Source organism: Trachypithecus francoisi, unplaced genomic scaffold, assembly GCF_009764315.1.
Source record: "Trachypithecus francoisi isolate TF-2019V2 unplaced genomic scaffold, Tfra_2.0 Lachesis_group0, whole genome shotgun sequence".
Taxonomy (NCBI): Eukaryota; Metazoa; Chordata; class Mammalia; order Primates; family Cercopithecidae; genus Trachypithecus; species Trachypithecus francoisi.
The window spans coordinates 23,249,426-23,266,193 of record NW_022681453.1 but is presented as its reverse complement, the minus strand read 5'-3'; the positions used below and the strand labels follow the sequence as shown (position 1 = coordinate 23,266,193).

The following is a 16,768-nucleotide window of genomic DNA, read 5'->3' as shown; positions in this document are numbered from 1 at the left end:
CTACTAAAAATACAAAAATTAGCCAGGTGTGGTGGTACATGCCTGTAATCCCAGCTACTAGAAAGGCTGAGGCAGGAGAATCGCTTGAACCTGGGAGATGTAGGTTGCAATGAGCTGAGATCGCATCTTTGTACTCCAGCCTGGGTGACAGAGTGAGACTTTTTCTCAAAATAAATAAATAAATAAATAAATAAATAAATAAAATAATATAACACCTACTTACATACCATTTACATTGTATTAGGTATTATAGGTAATCTAGAGTTGATTTTAAATATTGGGGAGGATATGCATAGGTTATATGCAAATACAGCCCCATTTTATATAAGCACCTTAACCATTCATGGATTTTGGTTTCAGCAGGGGTTTCTGGAATCAATCCTCTGTGGATACTGAAGGACGACTGCATTCCCTGACTCTTAAAGGCTTCCAGCTATAAGCAACATACATCATTTCCACTCATGTTTCATTGGCCAAAGCAAATCCTCTGACTTTACTAACCTCTAGGAAGCAGGGAAGTTTGGCCTTGCCATGTGTCTGAAAATAAAATAATCAAAATATTGATAAAAGCACCACAGTCACAGCTTTTGATTAAGATTATATAAATGGTTAAAATACTTACAAAGCATTTAACATTTATGCCATTATCATGTGACCAATTAAATAAGCATCTTCCATTTAGCAATACATTAAATGTAGGGAAATACAAAAATAAATTACACTGGTCACAGTGAATAAAACTTCACACTGGGCCTGAGTTTCACTCTTCAGAAAAAATGAAATGCTAAAATATAAGTTAAAATGCACCTGTGTAACAAATACAGTTTCTCCTTTTGCCCATTAAATTTTCATGGAAGTAGTGCTTACATGTGGCTTTTCTACCTGAAGGCATAAGTAGTCAAAGCTTACCTGTAGCCTTTCTATCTGAAGGCATAAGTAGTCAATTTAAAATGAAACTGATAGGTGTGAAAAAGTCTGTGCATGTTCAGGGAGGCTGTGTAGAAGGCGTTGGGATGGGTGAACATACATGGATCAGATTGATAAATTTGGAAGATCATAGGTGCAGGACAAACAACAGACAAGCCAGGAGTTTGCTAAGACAAGAAACGTAATACCACTAATCAAGAAATAACCAGAAAACTCTGAGAATAACCAACTGCATCTTGTAGTTGTAAGAAATTAAATCAAATATTTTGCTATGTAGAACATATCTAGGATGTATTTTTTTTTTTTTTTTTTATTTTTTTTTTATTATTATATTTTTTTATTTGTATACTTTAAGTCTAGGGTACATGTGCATGACGTTTATATCATGTATAACTCCCCAATGCAATCCCTCCCTCCTCCCCCCTCCCATGATAGGCCCCAGTGTGTGATGTTCCCCTTCCCGAGTCCATGTGATCTCATTGTTCAGTTCCCACCTATGAGTGAGAACATGCGGTGTTGGTTTTCTCTTCTTGTGATAGTTTGCTAAGAATGATGGTTTCCAGCTGCATCCATGTCCCTACAAAGGACGCAAACTCATCCTTTTTGATGGCTGCATAGTATTCCATGGTGTATATGTGCCACATTTTCTTAATCCAGTCTGTCACAGATGGACATTTGGGTTGATTCCAAGTCTTTGCTATTGTGAATAGTGCCGCAATAAACATACGTGTGCATGTGTCTTTGTAGTAGAGTAATTTATAATCCTTTGGGTATATACCCAGTAGTGGGATGGCTGGGTCATATGGTACATCTAGTTCTAGATCCTTGAGGAATCGCCATACTGTTTTCCATAATGGTTGAACTAGTTTACAATCCCACCAACAGTGTAAAAGTGTTCCTATTTCTCCACATCCTCTCCAACACCTGTTGTTTCCTGACTTCTTAATGATTGCCATTCTAACTGGTGTGAGATGGTATCTCATTGTGGTTTTGATTTGCATTTCTCTGATGGCCAGTGATGATGAGCATTTTTCATGTGTCTGTTGGCTGTATGATGTCTTCTTTTGAGAAATGTCTGTTCATATCCTTTCCCCACTTTTGATGGGGTTGTTTGTTTTTTCTTGTAAATTTGTTTGAGTTCTTTGTAGATTCTGGATATTAGCCCTTTGTCAGATGAGTAGGTTGCAAAAATTTTTTCCCATTCTGTAGGTTGCCTGTTCACTCTGATGGTAGTTTCTTTGCTGTGCAAAAGCTCTTTAGTTTAATTAGATCCCATGTGTCAATTTTGGTTTGCTGCCGTTGCTTTTGGTGTTTTAGACATGAAGTCCTGCCCATGCCTATGTCCTGAATGGTACTAGATTTTCTTCTAGGGTTTTTATGGTATTAGGTCTAACATTTAAGTCTCTAATCCATCTTGAATTAATTTTCGTATAAGGGGTAAGGAAAGGATCCAGTTTCAGCTTTCTACTTATGGCTAGCCAATTTTCCCAGCACCATTTATTAAATAGGGAATCCTTTCCCCATTTCTTGTTTCTCTCAGGTTTGTCAAAGATCAGATGGCTGTAGATGTGTGGTATTATTTCTGAGGACTCTGTTCTGTTCCATTGGTCTATATCTCTGTTGTGGTACCAGTACCATGCTGTTTGGTTACTGTAGCCTTGTAGTATAGTTTGAAGTCAGGTAGCGTGACGCCTCCAGCTTTGTCCTTTTGACTTAGGATTGTCTTGGCAATGCGGGCTCTTTTTTGGTTCCATATGAACTTTAAAGCCGTTTTTTCCAATTCTGTGAAGAAAGTCATTGGTAGCTTGATGGGGATGGCATTGAATCTATAAATCACCTTGGGCAGTATGGCCATTTTCACGATATTGATTCTTCCTATCCATGAGCATGGTATGTTCTTCCATTTGTTTGTGTCCTCTTTGATTTCACTGAGCAGTGGTTTGTAGTTCTCCTTGAAGAGGTCCTTTACATCCCTTGTAAGCTGGATTCCTAGGTATTTGATTCTCTTTGAAGCAATGTGAATGGAAGTTCATTCCTGATTTGGCTCTCTGCTTGTCTGTTACTGGTGTATAAGAATGCTTGTGATTTTTGCACATTAATTTTGTATCCTGAGACTTTGCTGAAGTTGCTTATCAGCTTAAGGAGATTTTGGGCTGAGACAATGGGGTTTTCTAAATATACAATCATGTCATCTGCAAACAGGGACAATTTGACTTCTTCTTTTCCTAACTGGATACCCTTGATTTCTTTCTCTTGCCTGATTGCCCTAGCCAGAACTTCCAACACTATGTTGAATAGGAGTGGTGAGAGAGGGCATCCCTGTCTTGTGCCAGCAGTTTTCAAAGGGATTTTTCCAGTTTTTGCCCATTCAGTATGATATTAGCTGTGGGTTTGTCATAAATAGCTCTTATTATTTTGAGGTACGTTCCATCAATACCAAATTTATTGAGCGTTTTTAGCATAAAGGGCTGTTGAATTTTGTCAAAAGCCTTTTCTGCATCTATTGAGATAATCATGTGGTTCTTGTCTTTGGTTCTGTTTATATGCTGGATTACGTTTATTGATTTGCGAATGTTGAACCAGCCTTGCATCCCAGGGATGAAGCCCACTTGATCATGGTGGATAAGCTTTTTGATGTGCTGCTGAATCCGGTTTGCCAGTATTATTGAGGATTTTTGCATCGATGTTCATCAGGGATATTGGTCTAAAATTCTCTTTTTTTGTTGTGTCTCTGCCAGGCTTTGGTATCAGGATGATGTTGGCCTCATAAAATGAGTTAGGGAGGATTCCCTCTTTTTCTATTGATGGAATAGTTTCAGAAGGAATGGTACCAGCTCCTCCTTGTACCTCTGGTAGAATTCAGCTGTGAATCCATCTGGTCCTGGACTTTTTTGGTGGGTAGGCTATTAATTGTTGCCTCAATTTCAGAGCCTGCTATTGTCTATTCAGGGATTCAACTTCTTCCTGGTTTAGTCTTGGGAGAGTGTAAGTGTCCAGGAAATTATCCATTTCTTCTAGATTTTCTAGTTGATTTGCGTAGAGGCGTTTATAGTATTCTCTGATGGGTTTTTGTATTTCTGTGGGGTCGGTGGTGATATCCCCTTTATCATTTTTATTGCATCTATTTGATTCCTCTCTCTTTTCTTCTTATTAGTCTAGCTAGCGGTCTGTCAATTTTGTTGATCTTTTCAAAAAACCAACTCCTGGATTCATTGATTTTTTGGAGGGTTTTTGTGTCTCTATCTCCTTCAGTTCTGCTCTGATCTTAGTTATTTCTTGCCTTCTGCTAGCTTTTGAATGTGTTGCTCTTGCCTCTCTAGTTCTTTTAATTGTGATGTTAGAGTGTCCATTTTAGATCTCTCCTGCTTTCTCTTGTGGGCATTTAGTGCTATAAATTTCCCTCTACACACTGCTTTAAATGTGTCCCAGAGATTCTGGTATGTTGTATCTTTGTTCTCATTGGTTTCAAAGAACATCTTTATTTCTGCTTTCATTTCGTTATGTACCCAGTAGTCATTCAGGAGCAGGTTGTTCAGTTTCCATGTAGTTGAGCGGTTTGGATTGAGTTTCTTAGTCCTGAGTTCTAGTTTGATTGCACTGTGGTCTGAGAGACAGTTTGTTATAATTTCTGTTCTTGTACATTTGCTGAGGAGTGCTTTACTTCCAATTATGTGGTCAATTTTGGAATAAGTGCGATGTGGTGCTGAGAAGAATGTATATTCTGTTGATTGGGGTGGAGAGTTCTATAGATGTCTATTAGGTCCGCTTGGTGCAGAGATGAGTTCAATTCCTGGATATCCTTGTTAACTTTCTGTCTCGTTGATCTGTCTAATGTTGACAGTGGAGTGTTGAAGTCTCCCATTATTATTGTATGGGAGTCTAAGTCTCTTTGTAAGTCTCTAAGGACTTGCTTTATGAATCTGGGTGCTCCTGTATTGGGTGCATATATATTTAGGAGAGTTAGCTCTTCCTGTTGAATTGATCCCTTTACCATGATGTAATGGCCTTCTTTGTCTCTTTTGATCTTGATGGTTTAAAGTCTGTTTTATCAGAGACTAGGATTGCAACCCCTGCTTTTTTTTGTTCTCCATTTGCTTGGTAGATCTTCCTCCATCCTTTATTTTGAGCCTATGTATGTCTCTGCATGTGAGATGGGTCTCCTGAATACAGCAGACTGATGGGTCTTGACTCTTGATCCAGTTTGCCAGTCTGTGTCTTTTAATTGAGCATTTAGTCCATTGACATTTAAGGTTAATATTGTTATGTGTGAACTTGATCCTGTCATTATGATATTAACTGGTTATTTTGCTCGTTAGTTGATGCAGTTTCTTCCTAGCCTCGATGGTCTTTACATTTTGGCATGTTTTTGCAATGGCTGGTACCGCTTGTTCCTTTCCATGTTTAGGGCTTCCTTCAGGGTCTCTTGTAAGGCAGGCCTGGTGGTGACAAAATCTCTAAGCATTTGCTTATCTGTAAAGGATTTTATTTCTCCTTCACTGATGAAGCTTAGTTGGGCTGGATATGAAATCTGGGTTTGAAAATTCTTTCTTTAAGAACGTTGAATATTGGCCCCCACTCTCTTCTGGCTTGTAGAGTTTCTGCCGAGAGGTCTGCTGTTATTCTGATGGGCTTCCCTTTGTGGGTAACCCGACCTTTCTCTCTGGCTGCCCTTAAGATTTTTTCCTTCATTTCAACTTTGGTGAATCTGGCAATTATGTGTCTTGGAGTTGCTCTTCTGGAGGAGTATCTTTGTGGTGTTCTCTGTATTTCCTGAATTTGAATGTTGGCCTGCCTACTAGGTTGGGGAAGTTCTCCTGGATGATATCCTGAAGAGTGTTTTCCAACTTGGTTCCATTTTCCCCCTCACTTTCAGGCACCCCAATCAGACGTAGATTTGGTCTTTTTACATAATCCATACTTCTTGCAGGCTTTGTTCATTTCTTTTTCTTCTTTTTTCTTTGGTTTCTCTTCTCGCTTCATTTCATTCATTTGATCCTCAATCGCTGATACTCTTTCTTCCAGTTGATCGAGTCGGTTACTGAAGCTTGTGCATTTGTCACGTATTTCTCGTGTCATGGTTTTCATCTCTGTCATTTCGTTTATGATCTTCTCTGCATTGATTATCTAGCTGTCAATTCTTCCACTTTTTTTTCAAGATTTTTAGTTTCTTTGCGCTGGGTACGTAATTCCTCCTTTAGCTCTGAGAGTTTGATGGACTGAAGCCTTCTTCTCTCATCTGGTCAAAGTCATTCTCTGACCAGCTTTGATCCGTTGCTGGCGATGGGCTGCGCTCCTTTGCAGGGGGAGATGCGCTCTTATTTTTTGAATTTCCGGCTTTTCTGCCCTGCTTCTTCCCCATCTTTGTGGTTTTATCTGTCTCTGGACTTTGATGATGGTGACGTACGGATGGGGTTTGGTATAGGTGTCCTTCCTGTTTGATAGTTTTCCGTCTGACAGTCAGAAGGACTGTCTGGTCTGTTGGAGATTGCTTGAGGTCCACTCCAGACCCTGTTTGCCTGGGTATCAGCAGCAGAGGTTGCCGAAGATAGAATATTGCTGAACAGCGAGTGTACCTGTCTGATTCTTCTTTGGAAGTTTCCTCTCAGGGGTGACGCCTCCCTGTGAGGTGTGGGGTGTCAGACTGCCCCTAGTGGGGGATGTCTCCCAGCTAGGCTACTCAGGGTCAGGGACCCACTGAGCAGGCAGTCTGTCCGTTCTCGGATCTCAACCTCCGTTAGGAGATCCACGGCTCTCCCCAAAGCTGTCAGACAGAGTCGTTCGCGTCTGCACCGCCCCCGCTCTTTCCCCTAATGGACTGCAGCTGTGCGCTGTCCAGAGAGGTAGAGTCTACAGAGACAGGCAGGCTTCCTTGAGCTGCTGTGAGCTCCACCCAGTTCGAGCTTCCCAGCGGCTTTGTTTACCTACTTAAGCCTCAGCAATGGCGGGCGCCCCTCCCCCAGCCTCGCTGCTGCCTTGCGGATAGATCGCCGCAGAGGGCTGTGTTAGCAGTGAGGGAGGCTCCGTGGGCGTGGGACCCTCCCGGCCAGGTGTGGGATATATTCTCCTGGTGTGCCTGTTTCCTTAAAGCGCAGTATTGGGGTGGGAGTTACCCGATTTTCCAGGTGGTGTGTGTCTCAGTTCCCCTGGCTAGGAAAAAGGGATTTCCTTCCCCCTTGCGCTTCCAGGTGAGGCGATGCCTCGCCTGCTTCAGCTCACGCTGGTCAGGCTGCAGCAGCTGACTAGCACCGATTGTCCAGCACTCCCTAGCGAGATGACCCCAGTACCTCAGTTGAAAACGCAGAAATCACCGGTCTTCTGTGTCGCTCGCGCTGGGAGTTGGAGACTGGAGCTGCTCCTATTCGGCCATCTTGCTCCGCCCCCCGCATCTAGGATGTATTTTTAACATGCACCTTGTATGTATTTAATAAACACCATGTATGTATTTAAGAACACAATTATATTGATCAGAGTTGCTTAGGATAGGAACAACAGGAAACTCATGCTTAATGAGCATCCAGTGAGTGTCGTCACTGTCTGTGGCACCCAATTTTAACCTGCATGATGCTCTCACATCTTTACTAGCACCCTATTTTACAAGTGCATCAAGAGTCAGAAAAGTGATAGTATGTCTCCAGAGCTGCCATTTGCATCTAGGACTGCCTGCCCACTGAGTCTGGTAGACTATGCTGTACCCCCTTACTCATCATCAGTTCCCTGGGATGGCACCACATACAAGGGCTGCTGTGACTGATTTCAGCCTCCTTTTCCAAACTCTGCTCACTGCTTCTTTTTATGGTCTCCAATTTCCAGCCGAAGGACATCTCTCACATTTCCTGAAGACCAGCCTTCAAAATGTAGCCTCTGCCTCTGCAAATGCAGTTCCCCCTGCCCTTTCTTTCTTACCTCTTTATCCCAAATTTTATCAATTTTGCAGATCCTAGCTCATATGCTACCTCCTCCAAGTCTTTCATCATCATGCCTTAAAACCTTTCAGATACAAAGCAAGAAATTAATGAATGGATGAATGAATGAAGAGATAGACAAATGGTGTTTTCCCCTAAAAGCCATGTTCTGTCCCCCAATTCTTTCCCAAGCATTTTGTGGTTGTTATATTCTATTGGCTATTAAGTAGCTATTTGAATTCAACTCAGAAGACATTAATCGGGATTTTATTATTGCAAAGTTCCGTGCTGAGTAGGGAGGGGAACACAACAGGGGATAAGACCCAGTCCAGTCTCTGCACTTTACGTTTTCACAAACCCTTTTGGTGAAATCACCTCTAATGCATTCGAGCTCCCTTGTCAGACTCGCAGATACTTGAAAGAGAAAGTACATTTACAGAGTGGGAATGCTACTTCATGCTTTTTCTAAGAGAATTCTGACTTACATCAACATCCTTCATCAAGAGCAAAGCTCAATGTAGACTAACTCCATTCCTGGCCAAGTCAAGACCCGCCAGGCTCTGGGATGCATGGCCTCATCGCTCAGGATCGCAAATAGCCTATTGCGGCTTCAGCTGGTTTGAAATGATAAGGTTAGGAAAACCAAACAGTATTGCCCCGAGTGTTCATAAAAATAAGCAGAAATTAGAGAAGCCTTAGCATTCTTAAGAGTTATCATTTATTATGATAACCTTGCTTATTTCAAGAGTGATCCCGGAATAGTAAAAAGAGATTAAAATAAGATGGCAACATAATACTACTACTTAAAATAAAATCATAGATTAATACCAGAAAACTTCAGACTATTCCATTTAACTTCATGTAGGGGAGTCTGCAAAATTAAGTTAAGTGACTCCAGCTTTTTGTTTACAGAAACAACTTGGATGTTGGTCTGAGAAGTGAGATAAAGTTTTCAAATAAGCTCAAGTCATTGAATTGTAAATAATGAAGAACAATGTGGATGGAAAATAAATATTTTAAGTACCCTAATTGATAGGAGAAGCATTTCATATTAGATAAAACCTAATAAAAATATTTAAAGACAGGATGCAAAAGTTATACACACACACACACACACACACACACATATAATCATGAAACCTGCCTCACCATTTCGTACCCCGAGGGAAAACAAGAAGAAAAAAATAAAATGGAAAAATTGTATTGCTATTAAAAAAAAAAAATAGTAAATTTCCTCCTGCTCGTTCCACAAGGGGAATCTTGGAACTAAAGTGTGGGGCACAGACTGGCTGAGGACCCAGCTGGCCAAGAGCAGTCCCTAGTCTGCATTAGCAAAAGGCACACCCTCTGGGTGGATTCAGCACTTTGAACGTGTGGTTTGACATCCGAAGGGTCGGTTTCAGCTAAGGAAAGGTGTCTGCCTCCCAGGAAATGCAGCCCTGCATAAGTGCTGGACTGTAGCTCCCAGGTCCCCTTGCAGTAGGACATAAAGTTCACAAGGGACCCCGCCAGCCCCGCTAGAATTCTGCATAAAATGTCTGGGAGAAAGGCATTGGATTGTAGTCCCCATTCTAATTTTTGAACTAAACTACACCTCTCTGAGCTCAGTTTCTTCCCCTGCAAATTGAGAAGGTGGTGCCCGTCAGACCTACTCCAATGGGAAGGGTCAGATGAGCTTACTCATGGGGAAAGGCTGGGTTAATTGCCCACCATCATGTAGGAGTAAAACCCTCCATGTTGAATAAGCCATCCCTCATTTACGTTTCAGAGAATAAAATGTTTTCCCATTTTACATCCTAATGTATTCTTCTGTTGACATTTTAAAGTGCATTTATTTTCCTATTTTGTTCATTTGGATTTGTTTCTTCAAGTAAATTAATAATTATAATAAATTGAAACATGATAATGATTACCATTTACTGACCACGTTTCCATGCACCAGGCATTGTATCAAGCACTTCTAACATCTTTGTGGTCTCATGTCATCCTACCAAGGTGGGAGTGTTACTTCCTCCATTATACAGATGCAAAAACTAAGACACAAAAATTAAGTAACAAAAAAAAAGCACATATAGGGTTTAAATGAACATCTTTGTGATCCACAGCTTTTCCTCCCCAAAATTTCATTATGGAAAATTTGAAACAGAGATAAACAGTAATCACTCTACGCTATCACCTCACTTGTGGAGTAATGCTGTTCATTCTCCTTATATTATTCTAATATTGTAGGAGGATTTCTTTTCATTAAAGGGTGGATAGAATAGACAGAGGATTTTTTATACAGTTGAGGTACAGCTATTAATAGTTGGTCTCTACCGCCAGTTCAGGAAGATGGGAGAAAAACTAATGTTGTCTGCATTGTAATAGTTTTCTTTTTTTTAAGCTTCTGCAAGTGCTAATTTAATTCCTAATATCATTCCTAGAATCATTTATTATTGCTAATAATTACAGCAAAAACAATTCAGAATCTCTGCAGCTTTGGCAAAGGTGGTCAAGAAAATAAACATTGTATTTGATTAAGTCTCTGTTGAGAGTAAGTGGAAGGTGCTTAATTATGTTCATGAGCCTCTAACTACACTCTCTTATCAGGACTCCACTCAGGACACTCTGCAGCTTCTTACAACTGACAGGCCACAAATCATGCCCTGGACCGCACCACTGATTCCTTTGAAAAATATCACCTGCGACTTGTGCACGCCATGCCTCCAAATATTAGACTCTATTTATGGAACCCATCCTGTACAAATCATCCTGACTTTAGAAAACCTTCCCAGTATCAAAACATAGGCATCCCTATTGGGCTGAAAATATCTGATTCCCATAGGCTTGAGCAATGCAGAGTTGCTCATTCAAAAGCCCAGCTGCTTCCCCAGGTTTCTGGTTTGGTGATAATCAAGAGTACTTTTGAGCAATTACTGTGTGTCAAATAGTGAATTGGGCACTTAAGAATTATCTCTTTTAACGTTAAGAACAATCCTATGAGGTAGTTAACATTCTCATTTTATAAATAAGGAACCAATCTTAAGGTGATTATTTGTCCAGGGTTCTCTTTTTTCTGAGCACATGAGAATCCTAGTTGGCTTGACACTAGCTCACTTTTAACCACACATGATAATACCTCCCAGGCTAGGCATGGCTCCAAGGAGACTATGAGGCTCTATCTCACTTCTCTCCATTGTAAGCCCTCCAGCTGCAGTGAGTCAAAAAACAGCACTCTCTCATATAGAACCAGGATTAGTCTACTGGTCGAGTCCACGTATTAATATTTTACCATTCCAGATCTGAGCCACAATCCACTCCTCCATGCCATGCTCTGGAAGCAATTCAGGAAGTAAAAGAAGATTCACAGAGCCATTGTGATCAACCCAACATGGTTCGTTGAAGAATTTAAGGACCTGGAAATCACAGTTCCTTTGCTTACCCTCTTTTATGGTTATATGCTCCTTAGGAACAACACCAGAGAGTAGGTGTCCCCCAGGCATAAGTTTTCACCCACACACATCAGAATAAGCTTCTGTTGCATCCTCACTTGAGCTAATCTCAAAGGAGACAATTTGGGGAATTTCGATCATGCTCGCCTGGTGTCACAGCCCTCCCAGCAGCAAGCAATGCTTGGATCCTTGTGGGAAATTTAAGTGCTCACAATTCCAGCTGTGCAACGGATGTCATTCTCACTTTGTCTTCCACTGGTGTGGGGCAGCTGCGGAAATGCTACATTTGTCAGCCTTACTTTCAAGAAAAAAAAGTCTCTATTACAAGGCTATCTATAGCTTTTCCAATGTTTTTGCAAAGAAGGGGAAAAGAGGATGTGTTGAAAGACATGGCTGCCTGTGGACACTGCTGAGTAAATTTTGGCTAGTGTGGTGTAGTCATGAAGCTCCAAAAATATATATTTTTTCCTGGTTCGAAAGGGAAGGGAACAGTTCCCCACTGCACTGGAAAAGTGCTGGGACTTGACAGACAAAGACAAAACCTACTCTTGCCGCTTTTCTCTAAAGTGTTTCCATAAGCCCAAATTTCTGGGTGGTTACAAGTAATTTGCTTCAACTTAATTTCTTTCATTCAAGTTTTTGGGAAAAAAAAAATCTGTCACAGGCAATGGAAAATAATTAAGACATTAGCCCAGTGTTGGATGTTCAGACAGCAAGCTGCATTAGCCTACATGTCAATGTTGAATTACAATATTACCAAACATACAGAGGGGACAGAAAGTCAAGGAATGAGAGAAACAAATGAGCCCTGGTCATATTCCACTTGTTAAGTTCCTTGCCTTTCTGCTCTGGCCATAATCTTCTCCAGTCCTTTGCTGCTATCTCTTGAACGAATTGACTCTGCCAACTTCGAGGATCCTCCTTAGTAATCCATTCAATATGTGCATTCCCTTTGGAAGGAATACAGTAGTCTGGTGTGCGTTTCCTATCTGCTCCTAATTTCCTATCCTGTGAATTATGTCATCTAGTTTTTGTGCTTTTGCCAGTGGGAAAAGGCTGTCTAGATCAATTTGGTCGGACCACCTCATATTCCTAGGAACACCGATTAGATCACCACAAAGCTGACTCATGCTTAGGAAGACCACCCTCAGTTTCCTCTACTGTCCCTTAGTTTAAACAGCCTCAGGAAGGCTCTCGGAGATGTCATCTGACACACAGTGCTTCTGCCCAATCCAGTCCTATAGTGGGTCAGATTTGTACACATCTTGCAAAAGCCACAGACATATGCTGAGATATTCAATCTACAAAGAGACGTATTCTGGCTATGGAGGGTAGATTTTGATCCAGGAAGTGAGATTTTTTTTTTCCCGCCCTCCTGAATTTCATCAGAGCAGCTACAGAGGATGTGGGAAGCGCTTATGATTTCCAGATTGACATTATTAGATTAGAATGTAAGGGGTAATGCAATGCTGACGTCTACACAAACGGCAAAGAATGAAAAGAACTTCACATCAAATTACCTGGATCATTGTTTCCATTGTTTAGTTTGATGTCCGTGGCAAAACACATAATCGGAAAATTTTGTTAAGTATTTTAACCCAATCTTGTCTTCTTGGCAGAATCCATTTAAAGGGATGGAAGATTGATCTCCATGTCATCCTCTGAACCTAAGATCCCAAGACGTGTCACCCATAATCTGGTCACACCATCCAAAAGAAACCCTGAAGGCACAGGTAATTAACATGAAATGTTCAAACGCACTTTGAAGACAAAGCGTATTTCTTCTTGTTGTCTTCTCTACTCTGTGTTAATCATTTGGTTAATGGATACAGGTCCACTAAAAATTGGACTTGTATTTAGAAGTCATTAAAGGGAAAAAGGGAGAAATTTGTTTGGCTGTCCAGCAGGACTCTGAAGGCTGGTACCTGCCAGGCCTGTCTGGAAAGAAGAGGCATGAATGTGACCTTTTGGGTAGAACACAAATAGCCAGTATTCCTTATGCTTGTGGCTCCAAGGGCCCCAGGGCTGAGAACCAGCCAATTTCTGTCCCTGGAAATTGATTATAAAAGCTCTTGTTAGTGTCCTGGCCTCTGAAGCCAAATCTAATTAGAGATGAGCAACCACAGCCCCATTCGTTCGTGGCTAGAATCTGCTTTCCTCTGAACCAATCAGACTGTAGCTGTACCTGCATGGAGGAGAAAAGAACTTGTTCCTGGACTATGTTCCTGTGTTATAATGAATAAGACCAAGGGCTGGGTTATTTTGCTTGGTTGTCCCAAATACTTGACTCTATGCACCCTCTGCTCTGGCTGTCATAGTCCCTTTGCTGCCACCAGTGATAAAAACACTTGTTGGTTAAAATAGAATAATTCCAGAACCATCACAGATAACTAGCTACATATTCCAGATGCCCGTAAGATGGGAGGTGTCCTCAATCAGAAACATCACAACCACGGTTTTGTTTGTTCGTTTTACATAAATAAGCAGCTGGTTTCTCAATTTCCTCCACCAAAGTCAATACTCACAAGGAAACATTTTTATAGATCACAGAAGTATTAATTGCCTGGAAATCCCTAAATTGGAATAAGATTCTTTTTAGAGCAAGATCTGATATTGTATTATTTTATTATAATCATATTACATGACTCGTATAGTATACGAGTATAGTATACGTACGTATACTATACGAGTATATATAGAATAGGATCGTATTCTGTTGTTTCAAGTCATACAGGGATACAGGAAATATAATAAAAAGATTCCCTTCAAACACTGCCATTCTCCATATATACAAACATGGAGCCCCTCTATTTCCATGAAGACATTGCTGTTGGCAGTTTTTGACATACCCTTCCAGAATGTTTTCAATTAAACTAAATATTTATGTTTTTATTTTTCTGTTTCATATAGTTATAGCTTACATATATCAGGTTGACTTTTTTAAACATTTAATATGCCTTGAAGTCTTTTCCATGTAAGCATATATAAATTTTATTGCATTCCTTTTAATTGGGAATCTATCTCCTGGTCTCTTTCCCAATATTAGGGGAAATGTTTCCAATATCTCACCATTTAGCATGATGACTCCCGCAGGTCTTTGTAGATTTTTTTCTATCCAGTCAAGGAATTTCCTTCTATTCTTAGTTTGCAGAGAGTTTTTCATGTTGAATAGATGTTAAACTTTGTCAAATGTTTTTCCATACATCTATGGAGATGATGATTAAATTAGTTTTTACTTTCTGTTTATGTGCTGAACTACATTGATTTATTTTCAAATGTTAAAATACTCCTGCATATGTGGAATAAACCCCACTTGGTCATGCTATATTATCCTTTTCATATACTGCTAGATTCTATTTGCTAATATTTTGTAACATTTTTATATTTATATGAAGGAAAGAGTTTGTCGTTTTTCTTTCTTACAACTCCTTAGGTTTTGGAATCAGTTTATGCTGGCCTCACAAAAAGAATTAGGCAAGAGTCTCTTTTTTTCTACTTTCTAGAAACCTTTGTACAAGATTAGTTTACCTTTTCCTGAAATTTGGAAAAAGGCACCAATGAAGTCTTCTGTGCCTGGAGTTTTGTTGGTGGAGAGGTTTTTTAATAATGAATTCCATTTCTTTAGTAGATACCAAACCGTTCATATTTCTGTTTCTTCTTTTGTCAGTTTACATAATTTGCATATCTCACGGCATGGGTCCATTTCAACCAAATTTCCAAATGTATTGGCCCAAGGCTGTTTGTTGTATCATACTATTTGCTTTTTAATATCTGTAGGGTCTGTGGTGAAATTTTTCTCTTTCTTGTTAGTTTCCCTTTCTTTTTCAAAGCTCTTCTTAGTAGCAGTTTATCAATCTTCTCAAGGAAATATTTTAGGATTTTAAAATTCTATTGTGCTTGTTGTTTTTCTATTTAATTCATTTATCATATAGTACAAGAAAATTCTGGTCTCTGCCTGTGATAGGCAGAATAAGGGTCCCTCAAAAATATCCACATCCTAATCCCCAGAATCTGTGAATATGTTACCATACATGGCAAACAGAACTTTGCAGATGCGATTACGGTTTTGGTTCTTTAGATGAGGAGATTATCCTGGATTTTCCAAGTGGGCTGAATCTAATCACAATGCCCTTAAGAGTAGAGAACCTGTCTCAGCTTCACACAGGGAAACAGAACATGAAAAGGATTCAACCTGCTATTTCTGGCATTGAAATGCAAGAATGGGACCACCAGCCAAGGAATTTGGTTGTCTCTAAAAACTGAGAATAGGCCCGGGCATAGTGGCTCATGCCTATAATCCCAGTGCTTTGGCAAGCCAAGGTAGGAGGACTGCTTGAGGCCAAGAGTTTGAGTCCAGCCTGAGCAACATGGCAAGGCTCTTTCTCTACAAAAATATAAATAAAATTAGCGAGGCATGGTGGTGTGGGTCTGTAGTCCTAGCTACTTGGGAAGCTGAGGCAGGAGAATCACTTGAGCCCAGGAGGTCGAGGCTGCAGTGAGCCATAATTGTACTCATGCCTGAATGACAGGAAGGGACCCTGTGTATAGGAAAAAAAAAAAAAAAACTGAGAATGGCCTTCAATTTATAGCCAGCAACTGATCCTACAACCTCACGGAACTGGATTCTGCCAACAACCCAAATGAGTAAGAGACAGATTGAGCCTCCAGAAAATAAGGCAACCCTGCTTCCACCTTGATTTTAGCCCAGTGAGATCCATGCAAACTTTCTGACCTGCAGAACTATAAGATAGTAGATTTATGTTGTTTTAAACCACTAAGTCTGTGGCAATTTGTTACAACAGCAATAGAAAATGAATATGCCACCCTGCATAGCTTAGAGTCCAAAGAGGGAGCAAGAACATACATCGCCCACGACAAATTAGCAGGGTATGACTGCGGGATGGGGGAGGAGGAGTAAGTGATTTAACCCTGGCTTCACCCTCAAAAAGAGCCTCAAATTTAAATTTGACCTTACTGGCAAATGCCCATATATGTACATATGATCATTGTAATATGAGTACATCCGTGTGTATGAAATAATCCAACTTGTTAAATTAAACATTTAAATGCTGTGATTTTTGTCACCCTTTTGAAACATTTCTTCATTTTTCCACGTATTGTAGATCTCAAAGACAGTGGTCTGAGCCTCTTTCACGTGAAAGGAGGCAGGACTGAGTAGAGCTGGGTGGAGCTGCATTGATAGTGTGTTCTGTAAGGAAGGAACTATGTGTGCAAAACCCAGTAATGAAGATAGAAATCATGGGCACAGAGAACCTGAGAGGAAATCACAGAGTCTGACACAATGATGGGGCTGCAGGTGGCATAAGGTGGTAATGGAGAAGCAGGCAGGACCTGCTAGTGTAGAGTACATAGGGCTGTGCTGGGAGTTTAGACCTCATCCAAAGGGCAATGAGGAGCTATGAAAGGTTTAAAGGGGAAGGGGACTCACACTTAACTGTGTTCTCTCTGACAGCATTCCCTGGTTATAACACAGATGTAATAGGTTCC

The 16,768-nt window shown here is 40.5% G+C and overlaps 1 long non-coding RNA gene across 1 annotated transcript in view; it reads left to right on the top strand.

The window, feature by feature from the left end:
- Window positions 1-16,768, top strand: part of LOC117083016 — a 100,877-nt gene that overhangs the window by 16,389 nt on the left and 67,720 nt on the right. Inside the window, exon 2 of the long non-coding RNA XR_004436900.1 lies at window positions 12,880-12,993. This is a non-coding gene — a long non-coding RNA (uncharacterized LOC117083016). The remainder of the gene's footprint in view (window positions 1-12,879; window positions 12,994-16,768) is intronic.